At 42.7% G+C, this 26,280-nt stretch overlaps 1 protein-coding gene across 3 annotated transcripts in view; it reads right to left on the bottom strand.

Moving 5' to 3' along the window:
- The window catches only part of LOC111865374 (ligand of Numb protein X 2), a 597,517-nt gene that overhangs the window by 503,803 nt on the left and 67,434 nt on the right, over positions 1–26,280 (bottom strand). Inside the window, exon 1 of one of the 3 annotated variants that reach the window (XM_023853346.2) lies at positions 23,964–24,226. The exons of the other annotated variants lie outside the window; for them this stretch is intronic. The gene's annotated coding sequence lies outside the window, so the exon portion shown is untranslated. Of the gene's footprint in view, positions 1–23,963; positions 24,227–26,280 lie in introns of those variants that run through there. 3 annotated transcript variants of the gene reach the window in all.

Raw genomic sequence — 26,280 nt, 5'->3', positions numbered from 1 at the left:
GCGTAAGCAAAAGTGATCACAGTATCACCACACGATAAAAGATTTGAACTTCGTGGAGGCCCGATTGAATTTTGTAAGCACGTAACTCCAGCCGCCTATGCAACACTTTCTAAGTAGTGCATCTGGGTATTCCCGTTTTCACCTCCAGATGCCAGACTGCCAGATTCCAATGTCTTGATCCCATTGTCGCATGATCTCATTGTTCTCACGGTTCATATACCTTTCTTATAGAGGAAAAAGTAAAGCTATCCCTGTAACAGGCCACAGAGGCCCATAGGGTCGTGAGACGCGGGGAGTCCCACATTATCTAGACAATTGGCTCACAGATGGCGGTAAGATTGTGAGCCTTACTCGCCGGCCATCCTTTATAACCCCTCCCCCACACACACACACACACACATACACACAAGAAGATTCCTGGTACTCTTTTCTGTTAGTGCTGAGTTGACCCCAGATTTATACTGCGGCTGGAAGGATTAGGTCAATCGAAAATATTCACCTCAACGGGGATCGAACCCGCGACCTTCCTGCTTGTAGCATAGTGTCTCAACCAACTATGCTACCACGTGCCCCTCTTACATAGGAAGCAATAGGGAAATAAGCCGATTTATACTCGACAACATGCAAATTTTCAGATGTCTAAAATCTGCCCAAGGAGNGGTCCATTGTGCTTCCCTCTATGATTTCTACCAGTCTCTATATCCTACCGGTACTGGTGCTTACCATCAGTCCCGCCCAGCCAGCGAGACCGGCTCTACTAGCTGAGAGGTATCTATAATGCTTCCCCATCTACCAGAGGTATTAGAGACGGGAAACGGAAACGTCCGCAATTTTGGCTCAGTGACCTCCTTCGGAGGTATGAGGTTCTTTTACGTGCCGTAAAGCTACGACACGGGACCCACGGCTTAAAGTCCCTCCCGGAGGACTTGTTCCCTAATTTTTCGGCCCTTAAAAATTCGACGACATCCGCCGGGTATTGGAACCCGCGTACTACGAGTCATGAGGTGGGAACGTTACCTCTAGACTACGGAGGCCGCTTATATATATATATCTATACTGTACGCATATATCCTAATATTATTAAAATCAGTGCTACTGAAATCGCTTCGAACTTCTCTTACAATGCTACTAGGCGGAGATGAGATGGAGATAACTCTCTAAAAGTTTCTGCGTCGTAATTTGGCATCTACTTTCGTCTCCACTACTCATTTCTGTTGTCGGATTCCTTTCGTGTCAAATATTTTGTCTTACCAAAATTGATGTCTTGAAGGCATTTTATACGCCTACTATTGGACGTTTTATTTGAGTGGGCACTTTGTCATACTGGACACTTCAGATTAATGGACATCATATACTTGGACTTAGCAGGTCTGGAAACGTGCAGCTTTTGCTCCTTTCGAAATTCCCTGCCTATTTATCAGTGGTCTGGACCCATTTGTGCTATCTGACAATTACTATTTGTTACAGTGATTTAACGTTTCACTCACTCTGTGAGCGTTCCCTCAGAGGAATGTTTTTGGACGTTACTTTTACGTAAATCACAATTCGCCGCAGAACGAGACAAATGTTATGGGAACGCAGGAACCACGAGCTGTGTGCCGAAAATAATTAAGGTGAATCACAATGGCACGCATAGCTCTACATTTGTGGAATGTTCAATATTCTACAACGGCATGCCTGCCTGTATCAAGGTCTACGCAAAACCGTCCTAACAAACACGAACAGTGCTTCACACTTGGTTCTGAAATTTCAGATGTCACCGTTTCAAGCGTTAGTGTAATATGAATCGCTAGTAGGGAGCCGAGAGAGTTCAGTCGATATAACAGCAGGCTACAGGCTTCACCGCCCAGGAATGTGAGTTCGATTCTCGGTGGCAAGATATTTAGCGTCCGGTTCCCTCGCCGCAGGAAAGACTCGGAGCCTGAGGCTAACCATTCATCTCCATCTGGTGCCTGTGCTAGGAACCTATACCTCTAATCCCCATTCATCTTCACTGCGTAGCGTTCAATTACTTAATCATAGGGACAACTTCACTTTACTGAATCCGTAATAAATTATAACATAATTAAAATCAATAAAGTTCTTACCACTAGATTTAATTAAAAATGGATGGGCAAAAATTGAATGAGTTCTTAGAAATTTTCCGTTGTGCAACTTCAGCAACCTTGCAATATATTCTCTGATCAGACCTTGGCCTGTTTTAAGGTGCAGTCCAAATGAGCTGAGTAAAATCACGAAATACCTCAGTCTCGATAATATAGCTCGGTCTGGGAATCGAAACAGGTACCTCTCACATGACAGTCAAGTGAGTAGGAAAAAGCATTTGCATATTTTAAGTTACAGTGAAAGGTAAAAGTTGTCCCTGTGCTTAACTAATTAAGCACTATGCATGGAGGCGTATAGGGGGAGTGGATGTATAGATTCACACTTTCTTGGCCTCAACACTAGTTGGAGGTGAGTGGTTAGCTACACGCCCCGACCGCTTTACCCCAGGGGAAGAGCCCCAGGTACCCATTGGATAGGAGGCTGGGTGAGACCCAGAGCTGGTCTGGACGTGGAGAAGACAAAATTTTTGACCCTGCAGGGACTCGAACTCCGACCCCTCGATCGTCCAGCCCATAGCCAGTTGCTATACCGACTGCGCTATCCCAGCTCCACTTTATGTTACACTTCGATGAGTTATTTGCAGCTTTTTATGTTAAAAACAGTAAAAACAGCCAGCTCCAAAGTCAATTAGACCCAGGTAAGCCAGCATTCCTAAGATTCAGAAATAATATCCACAACACTGCGACAGTCGGCCGTTATCTCTATTGATTCTTCCGTGCGGGTTACCGAGTGCATTAAAACGAAACATGTTGCTTTTCTAACCACTCTTCTAGCGTCTTCTAGAGTCTGGAGTACATGAATTAATGCCAATCGAGGTAGATAATATTTTAAAGTTTTATGCCTAATATTATTTCACGCAGACGTGTATGACAATAGAGCGTCACATTTGCTATAAAATCCAAAGCACAGATCTACAAATTGTCTTGCACGTTTTTAGACACTGGAAATGTAATCACAGTTGTAACAAAATTCCACAAATTCGGCTCGATCTGATACAGCTAACTTCCTAAAAACATATTTCAACGTCATTCTGTCGAAATTTCCGAAGCTTAACTGCTATTTTAAAACATTTCCCGTTGTGCATGTGAGATAACGCAGTAACGGGTCTAATTTGTACCGTGAAATTGCCGATTCCTATTTCACCTGTAACAAAGATATTGTGACATGACGCCCGAAAGCCGGAATAGTGAAATCAGGGGAGACGTCCATTGCTAGGTAACGTCACTGTAAACACCTTCCTACGCCAGTGAATACGCATGCAGCAATAGAAGAACTAGTTTCTAAGCAACGAATAGGAGGCACACAACAATAGGGGTTGCTGGAAACGGTGTTATCTGTTCGGTCAGTGCAAAGTGGTTATAACGAATAGTGCAGCAGAATTAGATTTGAGTCGAGTTCCGAAGCTGGCAGCTGCAGCATAGAACTGAGTCGAGTTCTGGAGATGTCAGTCTAAGGTGACAGAGAAGAAATGGCAAGAAACGAAATAGGCTGCGCAAAGACTTCATGAGTGCTGCAGTTACAGTGAGACTGCTGAAATTCGTTGTCAAGATACGACTAGTAAATTGTGTAGATCAGCGGTAGCATTGTAATTACGTGCAGTCCCGAGTCGAATGTATAAGGTGTCAATAAAGCCAGTCATCTAATCCAAAACCCGTTTATAAGTCAAGCGCAACACCCTACACCTGACAATATCTTGGTTTGACTCAGTTCCTCCAGGGGACTGCCAGGAATAGGCCACTCCTTTATCCCTCCCTACTAATCGAATATGCTCACCCTTTCACCTCATTCGATGATACACGAATATATTAAACGAACCGAAGGATGAATTAATTTATTAGATATATTGAGATTAAAAGCAAATGCACTAGCCGAGCAAGGTACGTGACAGGGCAGATAACCATGGGATTTCACGAATTCCTATGTACAGTATTTGGGCCACGGAACGGAAGAATTCTATGTTTTACAGTCGTATAAGGTACAGGAAACGTTCTAGATTAATCTACAGTCTACAATCTAGAGAGAGTGCTGGAACAAAGAACTTCTAAGAGCTGAAGTGTAGTACGGTTTCCTTGAATGTACTGTGTCCTTAATGGGGGCATGCGGTAGCGTAGTTGGTCGAGACACTACGCTACAAGACGGAAGGTCGCGGGATCGAATTCCGATAAGGATTTTTTTAATTTACCTAATTCTTCCAGCCACAATATGGCCCTGGGGTCGACTCAGCCTTTAACAGAAATGAGTACCAGGAATAATCTTGGAATATTCTTGGGGGTAAAGGGCGGCCGGCGCGTAAGGCTGACAACGTTGCCACCATCTATGAGCCGATTGTCTAGAAAATGTGGGAACCTCAACATCTCACAACCTTATGGGCCTCCAAGGCCTGTTACAAGGATAACTTTACTTCTACTTTACTACTTATACCGAAAAGTGAATAGCATTTCATAATTTGGCAGGTAGTCTTGGTTACGATGCCGTGTAGTCTGGCAGGCGGCTATTTGATATCCACCTACACAAATGCATGATGTAATAAGCCAGAAGACCATACAATCAGTATTCAACGCCGTAGAAACCTAAAATACAGTATTATATAGTGAATAGTACTGTTGCTTTGTACTCTGGAGCTCCTTGTTTCGAATCTCGAACTAATCTGCAGTTCCTTCGAGGTTATTCCGGGAGTAACCCCAAAGGTACAATCATCTCGGGCTTAATTAACCGTCCCGACTTGAAGACGTATGGGGGAGTGACGACAAAGCTCCTCGCATTCCAAATATATGCATCTGATGGAGGTAAGTGTTCAGCTTCGCTTCTCTGCCGCTTTTTTACTGCTAGTGGGGTGGAACTAAGCCCTTGCACTGCGGCCACTTCTGGCCTGTTGTTCCAGCCCCAGATGATAGGTGAGGGTGATTGTGGAGCAATTGGTGGAATGAAGATTGGCAGGGGAAACCAAAGCACTCGGAGAAAACCTGCCCCAGCGCCACTTTGTCCACCCCAGATCCAACTTGACCAGACCCGGGATCGAACCCGGGCCGCTGCGGTGGGAAGCCAGCGACTAACCGCTTGAGCTATGGCGCGGCCTCTCTGCCTCTTTACTCCGGTAGACATTGGACAAGAGGTTGACTAGGCCCCGGAACTGATCTGGAACCGGCTGAGTGTAAAAACATATCTGTCCCTCCCAGAAATCGAATCCCAATTCCTTGGTCGTCCAACCAGTAGCCTAGTTACTATAACTGACTGAGCAACCCAAGCAATTTCCTTACATATATTTAAATAGACCACGGCAGTTTCATCTGCAGTCTATCCGTATCATAACTCACAATCACGCTGCCATTTTTATAAGACACCATACAACGCCTGTAGTTGATATAGCGCTGCTCAATAAAACAATAACCTAAAAGGAAAGGTAGAGATTTCATAAGACAGATAAGCCTCTTCTTGCTTCCTGCAAGTTCAAAGTTGTCACAATTGAAACCCTTCTTCTCATAACACAGAGACTGTTGTACAAACAAACGATTCGCTTCAACGATAACCCAATCTACAAAATTAGCAATTACCTTAATTCCGGCCTGAAATAGAGGATGCCGTTAGTCAAGCCGAAGGATGCAAACCGCCCCATTAAGGTAACCGCTTGCCGTATCCAGACGTCTAAATGTTTTATCGTACTTGAGGCGCGCTAACTTCACAGAGGTGTTTACAGCCACAACAAACCTTCTCCACGCTGCGGCCCTCTCGCCATCCGCAATCCGCCAACTCGATATGAGAGTGCGGGGGACGGCCCTCAAGTGAATGATCTGGGTCAGAAAAGGTTCGAATCCCGTCTGTACACTACTACATCGTCACAATTTCATCTTGAAATCACACGAATGTCTGTTAATGGCACCATAACTTCTGTATTTAATCCGCCCTCTTTCATCAACGTGTTTAACACGGTTCTGACGATAAATAGAGGAAGGCGATATCGTCAAGCAATTATGCAAGAACACTCCCTCAAGAAGTCGGTATTACCAGTTTCCTACATATATATCGCTGTCTTAAATGAAAAATTTATTTTCATATTATTTCACAATGAGATATTTCGGCCGTATATGGTAATCAGGTATATACGGCTCCTGCTAAACTTGTTTCACTGTAAGCTCTATTTTATGTCACAATTTTGAAAATTATGTTTTCCCTANGAATTTAATCTGCTATTGAATTTCTTCGTGAAGTAGATTCTGATTTCTTAATGCCGCTCCTAAATCTTGTTATGCCGGTCACGGTAGCCGAGCGGTCTAAGGCGTGCACTGTCTTCGCTCGCTCGGAAGCCGGGATCGTGGGTTCGAATCCCACTCAGGGCATGGATGTTTGTGTGCGTTTTTCTGTGTTTGTCTATAGGTACAGGCCTTGCGACGAGCTGATCACTCGCCCAAGGAGTCCTACCGTATGTGTAAGATCTAGTAAACCGAAGTGAAATGGAGAGTTTCATGGAGGTAGGCCTAGGCCCAAATTGGGGCTGTAGCGCCATAGGAAAAAAGAACCCTGTTATACATTACAGCTATAGAATGGTTCCTTATTAATTTGCGTAAATTTTGGTACCCTTGTGTCTTTTGTATCGCTAGACCCACCCTACAAGCAAAAAATACTTCGCATATCCTTCCTCATCTTTGTGTTGTTAAATAAAGGTAAAGCTGGTTCTGCGCTTCATTAGTTAAGCACGAGACGGAGATGAGTGTCAGCTTCATGCTCCGGTCCCTTTACTCTTGGGGAAAATGCCCCCACCCCATACCCACTGGATAGGAGGCTGGGTGGGTTCCAGAGCCGGTCTGGACGCTATGGAGAAGGGAGAAANCATATGTGGCTTGTGTGTTCACCCCCTAAGGACTGGTAGCATAGGTGCATGCTCTCAAGCAACAACTGACACGTTTCAGATTATTATGGGGAATGAAATGAGATATGAAACGCCTTCACATTTAAAATACCAAATTACTTACGTCGCTCTCACTTTGGCCGATTTATATTTCAGGATTTCCGGATATTCCGGTATTAGTATAAATCGGAAATTTTCCAAAGCAGAAAGCTAAAGAGACCAAACGTCATTCCTAAACTAAAACTCAGTGAGAGTTGCTTGATGACCTACAGATATACAGGGAAAATTTTAAAGCTATTGACGTGTTCACGGCTCCGTGCTTCACCGCTATCGGGCCATCACCGGCCGCTAAACGCACGCGAATTTTGCCGATGACTCAGCAGGCCGGGCGGCCGATAACGTTTGGAATGAAAGAAAATAATTAACTAGCAGACCTCTACACAGTATTCTGTTACAGGGCGGGAAGTGCGGTTCATGAATGGGAGTTTATGATTTCTCAGCAGTACGCAGTAGTTATCAGCGCCATGAGCCATTTGTTTGTTCCCTGTTAACAGTTAGTCAGCAGTTTGACACGACATGATGTGCTATACTTTAGGGCAACGTGTATTTCTGCATGGCGCCTACGTGAATATCGGTCTGCTGGAAAGTGTCGGCGAAAATTTCGACGTGGATTTCGTAATGAAAGAGTTCCCAGTAGACAAACAATTCATAATTTGGTGAATAAACTTAGAGCAACGGGACTCTTAACAGGCAAGAAAACAGAACATGAGCGTCGAGTGCTTACTGAGGAGAAATGATACTTCTGTTTTTTTTCTTCTTGAATCGTGTGAAGGACAAGTTTATAGAAGTAACCCTCGAATGGAAAGACTGAAAGAAAATATTCGTAGGGAAATTTAAGATATTCCTGCAGAGAATCTTCAGAAGGTAAATAAAAATTTCTTCCGCCGGTGCGAGGAATGCCCACGTGTAGAGGGACAGCATTTTCAGCACCCCCTGTGATTTGTGAACAAAGCTAAGAACTTCCCTTCATTCCAAATCTTATCGGCATCCTGAGTCATCGACAAAATTCGCGTGAGCTCCGCGGCCGGCTGTGCGTCGGTCGCGGTGAAGCGCGGATCCGTGAAAGCGTCAAGATCATTAAAAATCACCCTGTATGATGACGAAAAGGTCAATATTTCTAATGACTATTGGCTAAGATTAATTAAACAAGCCAAGGACTTCCCTGTTGTATTTATTATCTATCTAAACAACCTCATGGAGATCAGTACTTCTTGAGAAGTTGACAATCGTTCAGCCAGTCAAGAAATTCCCCATTCCACCTTCTACGGAAGCTGTAACTCATTACGATTTTCACAAGACTTCACCACTGGTTCCTGTTTGAGAAATATGAATCCCTTTTACAACCTTACATAAGATTTATTTAAGGTCTGTTTTAATATTATCCTCCCATCTACGCCTGAGTTTTCCAAGATATATCTTCCCTTTAGGTTTTCTGACACTAAGGCTGCATGCATTTATAAATTCTTCTTTGAGTTTTCCATGTCCCCTACATCTCACCTTCATTCGATCACCCTAATAACAGACGAATAGCATAAATTATGAAGCTCCTTGCTGTGCAGTTGTTCCAAAAGGCCTGTTGCTCATTCCCTCTTAGGTACAAAAACCTTCCTCAGCACCTTATTTTCAGACAAAATAAATCTACGTTCTTTCTTAATGCGAGAGATCAAGTTCCACATTATTGCAAAACAAAAGAGAGAACTTGATGTGCGTCATCAGTCGTCGCATTTTTTGGACAGGAGGCGGGAGGACAAACATTCTAAACTGAAGAGCAGAATTACTCGAATTTAATCTGCTATTGAATTTCTTCGTGAAGTAGATTCTGATTTCTTAATGCCGCTCCTAAATCTTGTTATGCCGGTCACGGTAGCCGAGCGGTCTAAGGCGTGCACTGTCTTCGCTCGCTCGGAAGCCGGGATCGTGGGTTCGAATCCCACTCAGGGCATGGATGTTTGTGTGCGTTTTTCTGTGTTTGTCTATAGGTACAGGCCTTGCGACGAGCTGATCACTCGCCCAAGGAGTCCTACCGTATGTGTAAGATCTAGTAAACCGAAGTGAAATGGAGAGTTTCATGGAGGTAGGCCTAGGCCCAAATTGGGGCTGTAGCGCCATAGGAAAAAAGAACCCTGTTATACATTACAGCTATAGAATGGTTCCTTATTAATTTGCGTAAATTTTGGTACCCTTGTGTCTTTTGTATCGCTAGACCCACCCTACAAGCAAAAAATACTTCGCATATCCTTCCTCATCTTTGTGTTGTTAAATAAAGGTAAAGCTGGTTCTGCGCTTCATTAGTTAAGCACGAGACGGAGATGAGTGTCAGCTTCATGCTCCGGTCCCTTTACTCTTGGGGAAAATGCCCCCACCCCATACCCACTGGATAGGAGGCTGGGTGGGTTCCAGAGCCGGTCTGGACGCTATGGAGAAGGGAGAACTCTCTTGCCCCTGACGGGAGTCGAACCTCGGCAGTTCAGCCTGTACCCGTCGCTATACAGATTGAGTTATACAGGCTCCCTGTGTTGGTAAGCAAGTTATTTAATTACAATGTTTCTTCTGCAGACACTATCTGGCTGCGAATGTGGCAAGGGGTGCAAATCTAAGAATGTCTTCTAGGTGATATAGGCACGCATAAGTATGCTGAAAGAAGTGGCCGCGCCATAGCTCAAGCTGTTAGCGACTGACTTCCCACCGCGGCGACCCGGGTTCGATCCCGAGTCTGGTCAAGTGGGATTTGTGGTGGACGAAGTGGCGCTGGGGCGGGTTTTCTCCGAGTACTTCGGTTTTCCCTGCCAATCTTCATTCCACCAAATTCTCCATCATCATAATCACCGGGGGCAGGCTACAATAGGCCAACCTCTGGCCACCGTGCCGAGTGAACCCAATTGGACTCCACGCCCCACTAAGCGAATCAATTAAAAAAGCTGAATGAAACGCTGCTGAAGGCCGATATGTAGGCCCGAAACTTGGTTATCCTGCACTTTCACGAAGTCGATGGTGAGTCCCAGAATCTGTTGGAGTCCTTGGGGCCGCATTCAGCCAACTGTTGAGGATATATATGAAACGGCATCGATAAAAGCCATGAAAAAGGTGACACGACCGCCGGGGAGAGGGTCTGTCACATTGATATATAGGCCTGCAGTGAATTCGAAAGAACCACTAATTACTCGTATAGTACAAACATTTGGGGAACAAAAAATCATATTTAGAGTTACATCTGTTCTGAATAAGCTCATTGAATATAAATTTCATACATACAGTATATAACGTAAAATAATTTCACCTATTACTGAGAAAAGTTCCATAATATTTCAGGAAAGACGGTCTGATAATAGTCATTTCCTCGACGTCGTCTCCGATCGGTAAGGCAAGTGGCACGCCTTGGGGAAGAGAGATAACAAGTTTGAGAGCAGCCTCGGGGCCCTCACTTCTCCCTCACTAACTGCTTAATGAGTAAACTGGATCTATCGAATGTCACACTCAACACTCTTGGAGTCAAGATGGTGATAACGATGAATTTCACACTTCACGCTCGATGAGTGAGAACGAATTTAGAATTTTATTATCGACACAGCATAAGGGAGATACGCAACATTAAGTTCGGGTTTTGTAGGTAAGTTTGAAGTTTGGGAAGCTGAAAAATGTGATCCTGTGAGATCAGTAGAGGTATTTACCCCATCGGAATGAGCAAAAGAACTAACCACTCGGTCGAGATGTTCGGTACTGCTTCACATGAGGTGACGTATTCATGTCATCTCAACTAATGGGATTACCGGTTATTGTTAAATTATTGGTTCTGGGATTATTAACCAATGCTATATCAACTATTGAATTAAAATACACAAAATTATAATTTTGCTTGTGGTTCTGTCTGGANCCTGTTTGAGAAATATGAATCCCTTTTACAACCTTACATAAGATTTATTTAAGGTCTGTTTTAATATTATCCTCCCATCTACGCCTGAGTTTTCCAAGATATATCTTCCCTTTAGGTTTTCTGACACTAAGGCTGCATGCATTTATAAATTCTTCTTTGAGTTTTCCATGTCCCCTACATCTCACCTTCATTCGATCACCCTAATAACAGACGAATAGCATAAATTATGAAGCTCCTTGCTGTGCAGTTGTTCCNTCTTCGCCAATTATAATTAGAATGATCAAGTCAAGGAGAATGAGGTGGGCAGGGCATGTAGCACGAATTGGAGAGAAGAGGAACCCATGTAGGATATTGGTGGGACAACCAGAAGGAAGGAGACCATTGGGGAGACCAAGATGTAGGTGAGTGGACAATACTAAAATGATGGTATGGATTGGATCGATCTGGCTCAGGATAGGGACTAGTGGAAGGCTCTTGTGAACTGTTGGCAAGTACTCGAGTAGCTGCATAATTGGCGGCTTCGCAAGAAGGGCTCAGCTCCATGAAGTTAGTTATATCAACTATTCACGTCTAACGACAGCCAGTGAAATGAGCAGATGATAATGTCTGACGGGTACGCAAACGCTTTGAAGAGATAACTGTACATCTCAAGACAGAAAAGCACAAAACCATAGCCCCCAACGTTACCCAAATTCTATACTGGCACCTCCAGAATTAAATTTGGAAGTGTCTGCTATATGAAGCCGCTGGGTACATGGGACAACATAGCGTGGGAAGCAGAAAGGAGAATGATGAAGTGACTCTGGACTTATTCTGAAGGAAAGTTCTGGTATTCACCTGAAGGGTCTGAGAAACCCCGTCACAGGAAAATCGGTCCAGATTTTGATTCGGGGAATTTCTAAGGACAGATAAACTGATTATCGAAAGATAAGAGTCCTGTAACGCATTTAAATTCCAACGTGTTTCCTCTTCACTGGAATGTAAATGGGGTCCCTAATCCCTCAGCAAAATGCAAATATCGCCTCGAGGTGGGATCCCATATCGTTTTATTCATTTTTTATTGCTAGTGGGGTAGGACTAAGTTCCTTGTACTGCGGCCACTTTTGGCCTATTGGACCAGCCACAAATGATAGGTGAGGGTGATTGTGGAGCAATTGGTGGAATGAAGATTGGCAGGGGAAACCGAAGTACTCGGAGAAAACCTGCCCCAGCGCCACTTTGTCCACCACAAATCCCACTTGACAAGACCCGGGATCCAACCCGGGCAGCCGCGGTGGAAAGCCAGCGACTAACCGCTTGAACTATGGTGCGGCCCTTTATTCATTCTTAATTATAAATATTTCTAGCCACAACTCTGAACAGAATCTTCTGCGGCTGGAAAGATTCGGTCAATTGAAAATCGAATCCGCGACTTTCCAGGAAATGTGCCATATTAAGAGTTATTACCCTATCATTCTTTCAAAAGGAGTGAAAACCATGAAGCCCAGAACACTACGGAATACACTCAAAATGTTTCAAACACACGTTAATGTGTCCTTCATCGGATGCTACTTGATACACTGCGTACATTCACTTCTGTGTGCCTACACTTCAGGAATTGCATCAAGTTCAACACAGCTTCCCCCAAAATTAGTGTCTATAGTTCGTCGGTTCAGATTTAAATAGAATTCGCCTATAAATACCAAATTTTATCAGAACATGCCGTTCCTAACGCACCAGCTTATGCAAAAACTGAACAGAATATATAAAACTGTCAGTAATTCTTCTCCGCCACAATGCAAATTCAATGCTAGTGACAGAAGGCTGACAACGAACGCTACGATTACTGCAGGAAGCACAGTCACATTGCTTTCGGTGCTACAGCAGTAGGCCCAAGTGTGCTCTAGAGAATAACATAAAACAGAAGCCAGCAATCCGATGAACAGGTATTTATAAAGGAAGTTAGGGGCCAGTCAGAAACCGTACACCGTGGGTGTAAGCCTTCCAAGTGGAACAAATGGAGCAAAGCTGTCTGCTAAATTGGACGGACGCTATTTTGAGAGAAGACAGTCAGTATATGATCAATGACCACCCAGACTATTTATGTTGAAAACGACAACACAACAGTTCCTCTCATTCGAGGTATCTTGCAGAAAATGTCAACTCTTTGAACGTGAAATTACAGGCCAGTTTCCTGTATTATAGTCAGTCAGGGAATTTATTATGCTTCGTGTAATGTTTGAACCCAACACACCCATATAAGACACTTCTATCCCAGTTTCCTTGTCTCCGAAGGGTTCCCGGGTTGGGGCCAACCTTACTAATTCAATCCTTTTACTTCTATACTTGACAACAACAAGTAAACGGATTATAGATAAACATTGAAAGAAAAATTGTATAAGAATTATAATTAAACCAACTCCGTGTAGCTCGGTCCTTCTTCAGAAGCCGCCAGTTGTACAGCTACTCAAGAACTTCCCAACATTTAGTGAAACCCAAAGATTCATTAACGTATTCACAAGCGTTATGCAATCCACCAGCCCATATCCTGAGCCAGTTCAGTCCAAGTGGGTCTCTTTCCTTTTGGCTTTCCCACCAAAACCCTATATGCATTCCTCTTCTCCCAATTCGTGCTATATGCTCTGACCATCTCATCCTCCTTGACTTGATCATTCTAATTATGTCTGACGAAGAGTACAAGTTACGAAGTTCTTCATTATGCAGTTTTCTCCAACCACTTCATCCCTCTTCGGTCCAAATATTCTCCTCAGCACTCTGCTCTCAGACACCCTCAGTCTGTGTTCCTCTCTTAATGTCGGAGATCAAGTTTCACACCCATACAGAACAAAAGGCAAAATTATAGATTTGTATATTCTAATTTTCCTCTAAAATCAACTCTACAAATAAATATCTATATTTTCTTGTGCCTTGGTTATTTTACTATATTTCTTTGGTATCATACTCTGTAGCGCGGAACATTTTGATGACGAATGATGATATGGATAGGATTCGGGGACGGGGTTGCGGTCTAACTGAGATAATATCCGGGCATTTGCCTGAAATGACTAAGGAAAACCGCGAAAAACCAATTAAGCACTACGCCATGAAAGCTTAGGGGAAATGGATTATACATCCATATTTTCTTCACCTCGGCAGTAGATGGAGGTGAGTGGTAACTTCACGCCCCGGCTGCTTTACCCCCTGGGAAAGCGCCCCCGGTACCCATTTGCTTGGAGGCTGGGTGGGTCCCAGAGCCGGTCTGGACGAAGTATGGAAGAGAAAATTCTTGACTCTACCAGGACTCGAATTGCGGCACTCTGTCGTTTAGCCCATACCCAGTCTCTATACTGACTGTGCTTTTCTGGCTCCTTTTGTCCTATGAATATGATTTTAAGAACATAAATTCCGACTGATAAGATTCTGTTAAAAATTTTGTACCAAAGGAAATTTACTTCGAATCATCCGAAAATCTTTTAAATCATTTCATTTGGTTACTTCCAAGGGTCTTCAGTGTCTTTCAACGTCAAATCAAATATTTTGTTCTAAACTAGGGGTAAATGAGAAAGCTTTGTAACATGTCAAATTGAGTTCCATAGTCATATGAAACATATAACTCGAGAACATGAACTACGTCTTTTACTAATCTGCAAGAAAATCGTTGCTATTCACAGGAACGGGCTGCTTGCAGTCGTCTTGCTTCACAGAGCGCCCATACTGCGTCGAGACGAATGGCGCCGCTCAGAATCCCATGAATAACCTAATCAGAGCTAATCAAGAATGGTACAGTGCATCAGAATTCAAACACCCACGTGAATTCATGGTAATAAGCTATTCACCGCTCACAAGGTATGAATTACAAGCAGACTGTAATAAATCCCACAGCTTAATACTTGTAGAACCCAACATACTATCACACAGTTATAGTTGCAGTTCCAATAGCATTCAAAAGACGAGATACAAACTAAAATTATCAGCGAAAAGAAAGTGATATAATAACATTCAGACTGCTGTGTAGCGAGGTTTACTCCGGGCGATTAACATCTCCATAGAAGAAAATTACAATTAGATTTCATGCGATACATTGCACTGAGTAGGTTAGTTCGATGGTTGAACACTTGTATTCGCGAGATGGTTTCCTACAATGCATTCTCTCCTATTTTCCGTGTTCTTCCCCAGTATCTCAAGGAGACTGGTGTATTAACATTCTAGAAAAAAATAAACTTTCAACCAACTCCTTCCTATTCCCCCTCCTCTTTGCATCTGCTTCTTTAATGTTGTCCTAGGGGCTGGATGGCCGGGGTTCGATTCCCTGCAGGGGCAAGAGGTTTTCTAATCCACATAGCGTCCACACCAGCTGTGGGGCTCACCCAGTCTCCCATCCAATGGTTTCCGGAGGTTCTTCCAACTAGAGTAAAGCGACCGGGAAATGAAGCTGACCACTAACCTCCATCTAGTTCCATGGCAAAGAATGGCGGACCCTTCTCCCATACATCTATATGGCGCGGTGCTTAATTGCTTAATTAGGCACAGGGATAACTTTACCATTATGTCGCATGTATTCCTACGTCATTTTCATTATATGCATGCCTTGGCCACTGACCACACATTCACATCTGCTGACGGCCTAGCAACGGCACAGCTTACACTTGATGACATTTCAGAAACGTGTTCAGTTTCGTACTTGCTACGAGCACTCAGAAGATTGTGGGATAACAAGCGGGGAAAGGACGGGGATAGGTCGCAAACAATTGTGACGTGTTGCACAGATACTCGACTGACAAATGCTACATAAACCATCCCCAACCGAGAAGACGAAGTGGCGGCCCGAACAGAAATATGAAGTGTCACAAATGCCAGCCACGTACCAGAAGAAGAGGTTCAAGAAGTGAAGATTTTAAGCTTCTGTTCTCTTCATTTCTACGTACAACCAACTCCACAGGCACATGCACACACAATGCAGTCTTCAATTAAACTTCACAGTTTATTGGTTGAATCACCACTTATCTCTCGCTTTCGTATAAATTCAATGACATGTTTCGGCCACGCAGTGCCATCATCAGGCATATACGAGGGTTCGCCTAAATTGTTATACTGTGTTATAGCATTATAGAGCCCTCAGGGGCTACATAATACTGAATGCACTAAAAGTTACCTTCTTACGCAGGTTACACCAGACACCAGACACGGTCTGTGTTTCCCCGCACGTATTCCTGTCACCCCCGTGGAAACTTCAATTGAAATTCTTGGGAATGAGAGTAACCTTTCCTTCCGACATTCTACAATTGTGTGTGGTTTTATCTGTAAGTTCGGTTTTATGGTTCACCCTTACAAAAACATTCCCCAAAGCGTCCATGGATGGGCTTACTATATAAAACAGCGAAGTCTTGCTCGAAAAAAAAAATACATGCAGCGTTTTCCCACAGGAGTCGCTCGAGAAACTGATGGTGCATCTACTCCAAGCATCTTTTCGAATTAATTCGGTCATCAAAGAAAACTATTCAAATTATTCTGTGTGTGTATTCCCATCAATTTTAAACTTATGCAGTAAATTGTGAAATTTGTAATGAATTTTCAGGATGCATAAAAGATATGGATTTTATTAATAGCGGAGGAACTATCGGCTCCTAAAGGAACAGTCAGCTCAAAGCAATAATTTAGTTAATAGACCTCGTATATTTTTGCACAAACGCCAGTATATACAGAATGAGTGAGTGTGTGGAGGAGAAGGTGAGGTAGTGAACGAGCGCAAGCTCAAGTGACCCCTAGCAGGGGAGGAGCGACCAGTTGAAATAAGATCTGATCTCGTCGAAGAGGAGACATCACTTGAAAACACGTAATGTTTTGAAAAGAACAAAAATATGATCAAGGGTCTCGACGAGAGCCGAAACCAAGACTGACTGAGCTGGAGAAGTGCGGCAGCAATTTACTGGGCTGCAGTGGAAACTCCGGTATATGCCGCCCTGTTAATTTACCTCCCCTGCAAGTGAAACGAAGCCTCGCCGGAAAGAAAATCCCGGCGATGGTATAGATCTCGCCAAAGTGAAGCCTGAGGGATCGAGTTATATAACTTCCCTCTATTAGGGAGATCATGTTGTTGGACTTCATGCACTGCCCTTCTTATATGGTTTCAGTTCCAGGAGTTTTTGAAGCCTCAGTTTCCTTTGCAAGGTGTCTGAGGAATTTCCCACGAGAATATTCAAGCCTATCGCCGATTTCATCCAGTTTCTCTTTAGTGAACATCCGTTTCGATTCGGTTTTTATTCAGTTACGACCCTGTAGCTCTTAATTTATTTATATTTATCTGAATAGTTTATCTGTTCGGAACTGCAACATCCTAAAGATTGTGCCCGAACCATCTCGTTGCCTTTCATGAAGAAAAACTTTCACTTAAGCCTCGTACATGAATACTCGTTATACCAGTTTTTATCTCATATGTGTCATTCTGACACAGGATATGACATGACTCACCGATGATTTTCATATATATACCGTATTTACGCATGTATAGGCCGCACATTTTTTGCCAAAAATTCAAGAGGAAAACTGGGGTGCGGCTTATATTCGAAATATTCGAAATCACACTTCATTTAAAAAAAATTATATTCATAATTAGTAATACAGGGTGTAATACTCATGAATAATATTCCAAGAAAATTATTTTTTCTATAATTTCTGTCTGAAAATTGTGCTGCGGCCTATACATGCGTAAATACGGTATACTTGTATATTGTACATGTTCTACATAATGTAAAAGAGGAGAGGGATGACGCAGCGACTGGCTACGGGCGGGCGGTAGGGGTAGGTCCTGGTAGGGGCAAGAATTTTATCTTTTCCACTTCGTCCAAACCGATTCTGGGGCCCACCCAACCTCCTATCCAATGAATATCGGGGGTAAAGCGGCCGAAGTGTGAAGCTGGGGATTTTAACACCCGCTCTGTAATGAATATTAAATATATTAACTTTCTAATGATGACGTAACAGTCTGCGTCACTTTCTGACGATGACGTGGCCTCAAAGACGTTTCAGATTGACAAGTCATGAGATAGCTCATTTGAGATGCAGTCTCGCTCAGTCAACTGTAAAATGAGAGAAATGGTTGTGCCTCGTGTTACAACAGTTACTGAATTCCTTTACACTTCCCTTCCCTCTTCTACGCTTCTGAAAAGCATTACACCCAGCATGAAACTACCACTACTAGAGTACAGAGCATACAGCTGTCGAGCAAATTTAACCGCACAGATCTCAATATTATACAAATGAGTAAAATGTCATGAATTCTATATTCTGGGATATAACGCCCTGTGGTCCGTTATGATCGGTTGGCTTTTAACGGATTACTCGGCGCTATATCAAAGAAGATAAAAAAGGGTAAAGGTAAAGTTGTCCCTATACTTAAATAATTCAGCATTATGCCATGAAGGCGTAGAGGGGAGTGGAGTATAGATCACGTTTCTTTGAAATCGGCAAGAGTTGGAGGTGAGTGGTCAGCTTCACGGCTCGACAGCTTTACCGCCGGGGAAAGAGCACCTACCCATCGGATAGGAGGCTGCGTGGACACCAGAACCGATCTGGACGACGTGGAGAAGAGAAAATTCTTGACCCTACCGGAACTCGAACTCCGTAACCAATAGCTATACCGACTGCACTATCCCGGCTCCCATCGCAGAAGACAGAACTCCTGACAAACACCGATTTTAGAACCTGAAATCCTACAAGTAAGACTTCGATCATATTGCGAATTCTTCAGGTAGCAAGTTTAAACTTCGACCGCTTATTCTGATGCTTTAGTTTTCTTGATTTTAACTTGAATGCCTTCAAATAACCCGCGCCTCTCCTCACTCACCCCTCTCGCAATATTCTAAATTCAGCATATGCAGTCACTCAGCATGTCTTACTGGAAGCTGTGGAACCCCAGCAAATCGACAGATCTACACTACGACAATTATAAAGTTAATTGTAATATCCTTCCGGAGTGTTCGCTTTCTTTCTTTGATTACCTCGAAATCTGTAAGACTCACAGAAAAATTATACTCTCATAGAATATATGTTTCAGTGTTATCTACAACATTCTTACGAATATACTTCGTTCCGATAAATATTTGGGGAGTTACGCTCTAAAAGCACACAGGAACACATGTACACCTTCTCCCAAAGTGTCCGTCATTAACGTTCCATTTTAATTAATTTTTTTGAGCATATCAACCAATCAAAGTGCAATTTCACGAAAATACCTTGATCAGTTATAGAGTTGTTACATACGAACAGACAAACATGAAAGCCAATAAGCTATTTTTTTTAAATATTATTGCGAATGGGTAAAAACAAAAACAACAAAATCGGAACTGAAATAAAATAGAAAAATATTAAGCTTGACTGCATCGAGATTAATTAAAAAGGGAAAGAGATACACTCTCGTTGTACCTACGTTCATATGTTAGGCTTCAGTATCACATGGAATACATCTACATAATTTTCTTCACCAAAGGATACGGGCGAAGCCTCATTTAAAGGGTAGCAAATTCCTGTTATGCACGGGCAAAAGTGAGATTACGTCGAAGTTCTAGCATAAAAGGAATACATAATGAAGCAGATGGAAATCGTGAAGAGCGAAAGCATCAATGTAATGTCACATTGTTACGTAAATAAATCATCATGCATATTAAAAGCTACCAATACTTCACCCTTATGAGATAACACAAAAGGAGACCTGTGAGAGCTTCTTAATTGTGAGCCTATTAACCTATATCCTTCATCTGATCGGGCAACTTTGGTGCTAAAATCAAGGAGTTTTACATCAACTTGTTTATGCAGCGGGCAAATGCATTAAACAATCATTCACTTTATGGAGCTGAGCACTTCTTAAGAGCTGCAAATTGTGCAGCTACTCAAGAACTTCCCAGCATTTTATGGAACACGAAGGTTCATTACCGTGTTCAGAGGAGCCCTCCACTGGTCCCTATTCTGAGCCACATCGATTCTGATCATACCATTCCATCTCTCTGGGATGCGAACCTGCCCTATTCATACTTCTAACATTCCATGTCCATTTTCTTCCCTTTAGGTCGTTTATCCAAAGAATCCGTCCAGGTCCGAGGCTTTTTGTGATCTTTCGTAACAAGCTTCTTTTTTACAGTGAGGAGTTTGTAGCCCCGCGCCCAATCCCCAAGCTGGAGGACCACCCCTTGTTGACTGTCCGCGGCTGCTTATTCAATATATTCGCAGCTATCTTCCATATCTGGGGGTCGTCTCGTCCATCTGCAACCTGTGGAAGCGCCATGCCGTGGTGACAAGGGACCCACCTAACATGAGCATTTCTGCTCCAAAATCTTACGAAGGGGAAGAAAAGAAAGTTATAATTCTAGTCTTGCTGTTGACATATGTACATATGTGTACCTTTGGGTTTCGTAACAACAAGTCCAGTATTCTAAATTGACGGCGTATCCTCTGCCAATGAGTTGACTGTTACTTCACTACAGGTAAAAGTAAGGTAAAGTTGCCCCTGTGCTTAACTAATTAAGCACGCCACGAAGGCGTATGGGGGAGTGGATGTAGAGATCCATAATCTTTTAGCTCGACTCCAGCTGGAGGTGAGTGGTCAGCTTTACGCTCCGGTCACTCTACCCCGGAGGAAAAGCCCTCGGTACCCATTGGATATGAGGCTGCGTGGGCTCCAGAGACGGTCTGGACGACGTTGAGAAGAGAGACTTCTTGACGCTACCGGGACTCGAACTCTGACCCCTTGGTCGTCCAGCCCGTAGCTAGTCGCTATACCGACTGCGCTACCCCGGCTCATACTTCACTGTAGGAGGATATCAATATATTACCATATAGCAAGCTTTGCTTGCTACTTGCTTCCTGCTGGTTTTAAGCCATCCCTGCAACTGGCCGTGGAGGCACATAGGACTCTGAGACGTCGAGGCTCCCACATTTTCTAGACAATCGGCTCACAGATGGTGGCAGGCTGTCAGCCTTACGTGCCGGCCGGCCGGCAGGAAGATTCCTGGTAATCATTTCTGTTAGAGGCTGAGTTGACCCCAGGGCCATAGTGCAGGTTGAAGGATGGAATCAATTGAAAAATCCATTGGCCTCATCGGGGATCGAACCCGCCATCTTTCGACTTGTAGCATAGTTTCATGCTGGTTTCTTCCTTCGTTTATCCTTCGGTCCCGTTCCTCTGCAAAGTCGTTTGATTTTCTCTGAAATATACGGCGTTATATACGGCGCTGGATGTATATGATCCCATGCAACAGTGACCACATGCTTAAGAGTGATATGACATATTCCTAAAAAAAGGACCAAGACTAGACGTGACATAAGTGACAAGATCCCGATACGCATGCGCCCCACAGTACAGTCTCTTCTTCCACCAGAAAAATCATGTCAACACTTGGCGGTCACAAAGTTTTAAAGAGATTTATCACAAAATATTTCATTTCCATATCAGACGAAGAGAGACACCAAAAACTGATGCCGGAAGCAGCGTCATCAGTAGCGACTTGAAGCACAGAGCAAATGATGCTCGAGATGGTTCAAGTTCGTATAGCAACAGGCGTGACCAGAGTGGTTTGAACGGCTGCTGTACTGCGATGTGGAAAGCAAATGGAAAAACTACCACATTATCACTTTTCCTGGATAGTCTCTTTCCAAAAACAGAAGATCGCATTAAGTGGAGGAACTGTTTTGGAAGAGATTGTGGACCTGTCGTCTGACAGATTACTGATGAATGAATGAATATCCCAGAAGCTAGAACTGTTTATAAAAACATTGTTTTGCAGACAACATTATAATAAATATTTCAGGTTTAAATGTTGTGTTAAAAAGATATAGTTGGCCTATAAATGTAAGTTCCGAGTACTATTTTGGAAAATCATCAAACATAGCTTCATTGTTGTCCCAGTGGAAAACAAATAATTAAATAAAACAAATCTTCGTGTATAAAAATCCAAAGCTTTATGGTGAGCCTACTACCTGCCTATGGAGTTTATTGATAGCATTTTTCCGCAGTACAAGGAACTTAGTCCCACCCCACTAGCAATGAAAAAGGGTCCATTTTAATATTATCTTCCTGATCACTTGTTTGTCTTCACAGATATCGATATCCTTTAAAAAAGTTTAAAATATTCCTTATTTACATATCCAATTGATCACATTTTCCTTGACTTAACCACTCTAATAATATTAGGAGAACCATATATACATATTCATAAGAACTTGATCTGTAATATCGCAAGCATTAATTTTGATTAGTTTTTACAGTCTCGAGTGCAACACTATGTCCTATAAAATTTAATACAAAATATTCACTTTAAGAGTTTAAAAGTCCCTCACTAAATGTTTCAACCAATGTGGTCGTCATCTGGTGTTAAGATTTTTGGCGAGGAAACTGCTGTCCTCTATTGTTCCTTATGTCGTTAAATGCACATATGAGAAAAAGACGCGCAGCACAACAAATAACAAAAGGAACACAATCCACCAACTCAAACACATATGCACATCGACAGGATTCATACATTTAACGACATAAGCAACAACAGAGGACAGCAGTTTCCTCGCCAAAACTTTTAACACCTGATGACGACCACATTGGTCGAAACATGTAGTGGTGGACTTTTAAAATTTTAAAGTAAATATTTTTTAATAAATTTTATAGAACATAGTGTTTCAAGTGAGACTGTAAAAAACCAATCGATACTAAGCGAAAAGTGCAACAGGATGCTACAATACAATATTATCGCAAACACTGAAATGATTCTTCGTACATTTTAATTTTTAGTATTTTGTATTTCGTATTGTCCTTTCTGAACCGAATAAACACAAGCACTTATTGCATACATTACGTAGGCCTGCACTGCGTTTGTAACTACATTTTAAAAGTCCTCTTACACTAATTGATTAACAATAGTGAAATTTTAAAATTATCTTTCAATAACTTAATTTTGTGACTACCATTTCTAAATACATATCTGTATTTCAACCCCACAGAACATAGTTAATGGAATCTTATCTGTATAAAGAAGAACATGTTTCAACAATATCAGGACGATGAAGCATTAATATTTATTCAGGACAGAATGATACCACTGTGTGAACAAAATGGTATACATAGAGTTCCCTCTCTAGTGGCTTATAACGTTTTGGCGGAAATGGAATTTAGGCAAAGGAAACTAATCACGCTGACCAAACAACGTGCTTGTAATTAGTTTGTGGGTCGAAATCCAAAGTTTCATCTATTTAACTTCGTAGAAAATTCAATATGCTCTGAATAGCTCAAGTTTATAATAAACTTTTAAATGTAAACTGAAGTCATATTAAACGAGCCGTGAGCTAAGATAATTAAAGCGACATCCCAACAAAGTTATAATCGAATAGCGTTCCAAGCAAGCAAGTGCCACTATCCGAGAGTAAGTTATCGCTAGCGCCAATTTTCAAACTCTTGTCATGACATACGCGCCACATGTGCTAAAATCCAGAGTTTCAGAGAGAGTTAGTGCGGGTCATATCGTAATTATAAGCGGCAACCGTCAGTCGGGAGTGGAATTTTGAAACTGATGCTAGAATTCAGCTCTCAGGGATTAAACCTTCTGGCTTGTTCCGCTTCGAAATTAATTCTGAAAACAATAAAGCCTTTGGGTAGGATTCGCTGGGAAGGGAATCGGTCAAACGCAGGGCTACAACACAACACAGAGAGATGCTGAGACACATCTATACCCCGAACAGGATTCGAACACGTTATTCCAGTGGTAAACTGACCCAGAATCAGACTCACGCTAGACCGCGTGACCAATGTGATTGATCATAAGTATAGTCTTAAAAACAACACTGCGTTTCCAACAGCATTGTATTCTTCAAAACAATTAAGTAATCACAATTCAACATATTCCACATGCCGTAACAGAGTAAAGCAAAGGTTTATTACTCGCACTTACGTTCAGAGTATTTTGTTCGTGGGGTGGTTCAATTAAGAGTTTGTTCATTCAATTCCAGCCGTGGAACAAAACCAATACCAATAAGGTACGATCGAGTTACTGTATTGTTACACAGTGCACTCCCTTGACAAAGCGCCCATCTAGCAAGCAAATAAATCAAAGATAGTAACAAACTTACCAGTTGTCCCCTTCCCCATGAGCCAAAGCCGAAGCGAAGGGAGGCGCAGAAACAGCCCCTCACTTGGCAAGACTCCTTGGCCCTTTTTATGTCACAGAGACAACCACAAGAGATATAAGACAACAAGGAGTACTATGAGAATAATATAGTTAACTGCTAGAGCATGGGACTCAGTCCCTGCGGCTCTCATGATGATGTTTGGGTGCAGCAGAATTCAGAAGCACGGACCCACCGGGCTAGACCAATCATGCGATGAACTGCGAACTCTCACAGGATTGAATATTTCAAGAGAGTGGCGGTGGAGGTGGAGAAAGCCTGGAAGGAGTAAACGTGGAGAAGGATATAGCGGGTGGGAGAAGGCATTTATACGTACATTGGGACGTTTCCAAGGCTGAAATTAAAACGTGGTATTTGCTGATGGAGTCACGTATATACGTAAAGGTTTCACAAACTGGTTAGGTTACGCCCCCACCAATAGGAACAACTGTCTATATCTTCTTTGCTCCAGATGACAACATAAGCGGGAAGAGGTGTGAGGAGTGAGGAGACTCTTTACGTTACACAGTTCCAGTGCTGGCTCTACCGCATCTGGCTTCTTTCTGTAACTCTAAATATACCCCCGCAAATTTACTTTTCTGGAAATTTCTAGGTCCCAAAATATGCGTAAACCTAAGCGATTAATGTTTTTATATCACTTCTATTTAAAGTCCCTGATATAGTATGTCTTCCAGACGAGATAATGTGTTTATTTCACCTCTAAAATGTATATCTCTCGTGTAAATCAAAGCGGTTCTTCATGCTTTACAGCCACTATCATTTAAACACGCAGTGCAGCCTTAAAGCACGTTGTGTCACAATGCGAGGCACTTGTTTACAGGTGGAACTAGAACTTCTTGTGCCAGGATCAGTAAATCGGTTACCGAAGATTAAATGACAACCCTTCGTAGACTGCAATACTTTCATACTCACATGACACGTACAAGCTGGATAAGGATATGCAACAGGATAAAGAACTAAACAGTACTCACAGAATTATTGGGTTTTTGGACTTTTTCCATCGTCCGGAATTCTAGGTAATAGAGAACACTCTAAGTAATAGAAGACACGACGTTTCGGAAACTGGATCTGTTTCCGAAACGTCGTGTCCTCTGTTACATAGAATTCCGGACGATGGAAAGAGTCCAAAAACCCAGTAATTCTGCGTGTCATCCACCATCGTCAGAACCCTTTAGAATCTTAACAGTACTTTCACAGGCATTACAATTGCAATAATTACTTCAGAATGTGGAACCGATAAACATGAAATAAACGTACCAAAATACGTGTACGCATCCCTTCTAGAAATATATTAAAACAGCAATTTACCACAGTATGCATACAGACGTCGGGGAAAAGAGAGCCATAAAACCGTTTAATGCAGAATCTTCACATTTGTAACACGTGGCTGGGCATCAGGAGATCTCACTTTCGAGGTAAAGTAGCGTAATGTGGTACTGACCACTCACCTTCATTTGTACCAGACCGCGGAGAGAAGACTCGCCGATCGATCCTTTCCACACTTCCCTCAAGCTGTTGCGCTCCCCCCCCCCGCTTCATGACGTAGTGGCATTTCACCGTTTCCTGTCTTTATCTTAACAGAAGACCATGCTATAAAGTAATATTTTTGCAAACGCCTACGCATGAGGAAAAGTCGGCCGCTCCTCCCATTAACTCGAGCCTACTCATAACGCATATCTTCGCTTGGTATCTGCGCTCTGTAGAAAATTCACTGTACTATTTTCCATTCTATGACTCAGACCATACTCTTAACACTGGCCTCTGTAACCCAAAGAAAAAACGAAAGAAAAAAAAACTCCGTGGCCTGTAGTCCGCAAACGAACTTTACCGATCGATGGATCGCCGCTTGTCGGCGAAGTTAGTGCCAACTTTTGCGGATAGAGGGTGTCGCCTGGTCAGCGCAACGAACCCCCACGGCCATTAATCTCGGTTTTCTACACGGAAGCCGCTATTTCCTAGAAATAGCTCCTCAATTATCCTCTCGAGGTTGAGTTATAGACCCACTACTCAGAAAATCTGGTAGTTCCGGGAATCGAGCCCGGGACCTCTGGAACTGTAGGCAGGAACTCTGACCACTACACCACAGAGGCGGTCTCTGTAATCCATACACAGAGACAAATTTGTTATTAGTTTGGTTAACAGTACGACTTGATGAGCAGAAGAAGAGGAAGGAAGGTATCGTCTCGGAACGTAACTGGAGTGATTAAACCTATGAAAGAGGTACTGAGAGACAACCCAACAAGCACCTGGAACAGTGCTC

Source organism: Cryptotermes secundus, unplaced genomic scaffold, assembly GCF_002891405.2.
Source record: "Cryptotermes secundus unplaced genomic scaffold, Csec_1.0 scaffold164, whole genome shotgun sequence".
Taxonomy (NCBI): domain Eukaryota; kingdom Metazoa; phylum Arthropoda; class Insecta; order Blattodea; family Kalotermitidae; genus Cryptotermes; species Cryptotermes secundus.
Note: the sequence above shows the minus strand (reverse complement) of the source record. Positions and strands in the feature narration are given on the sequence as shown.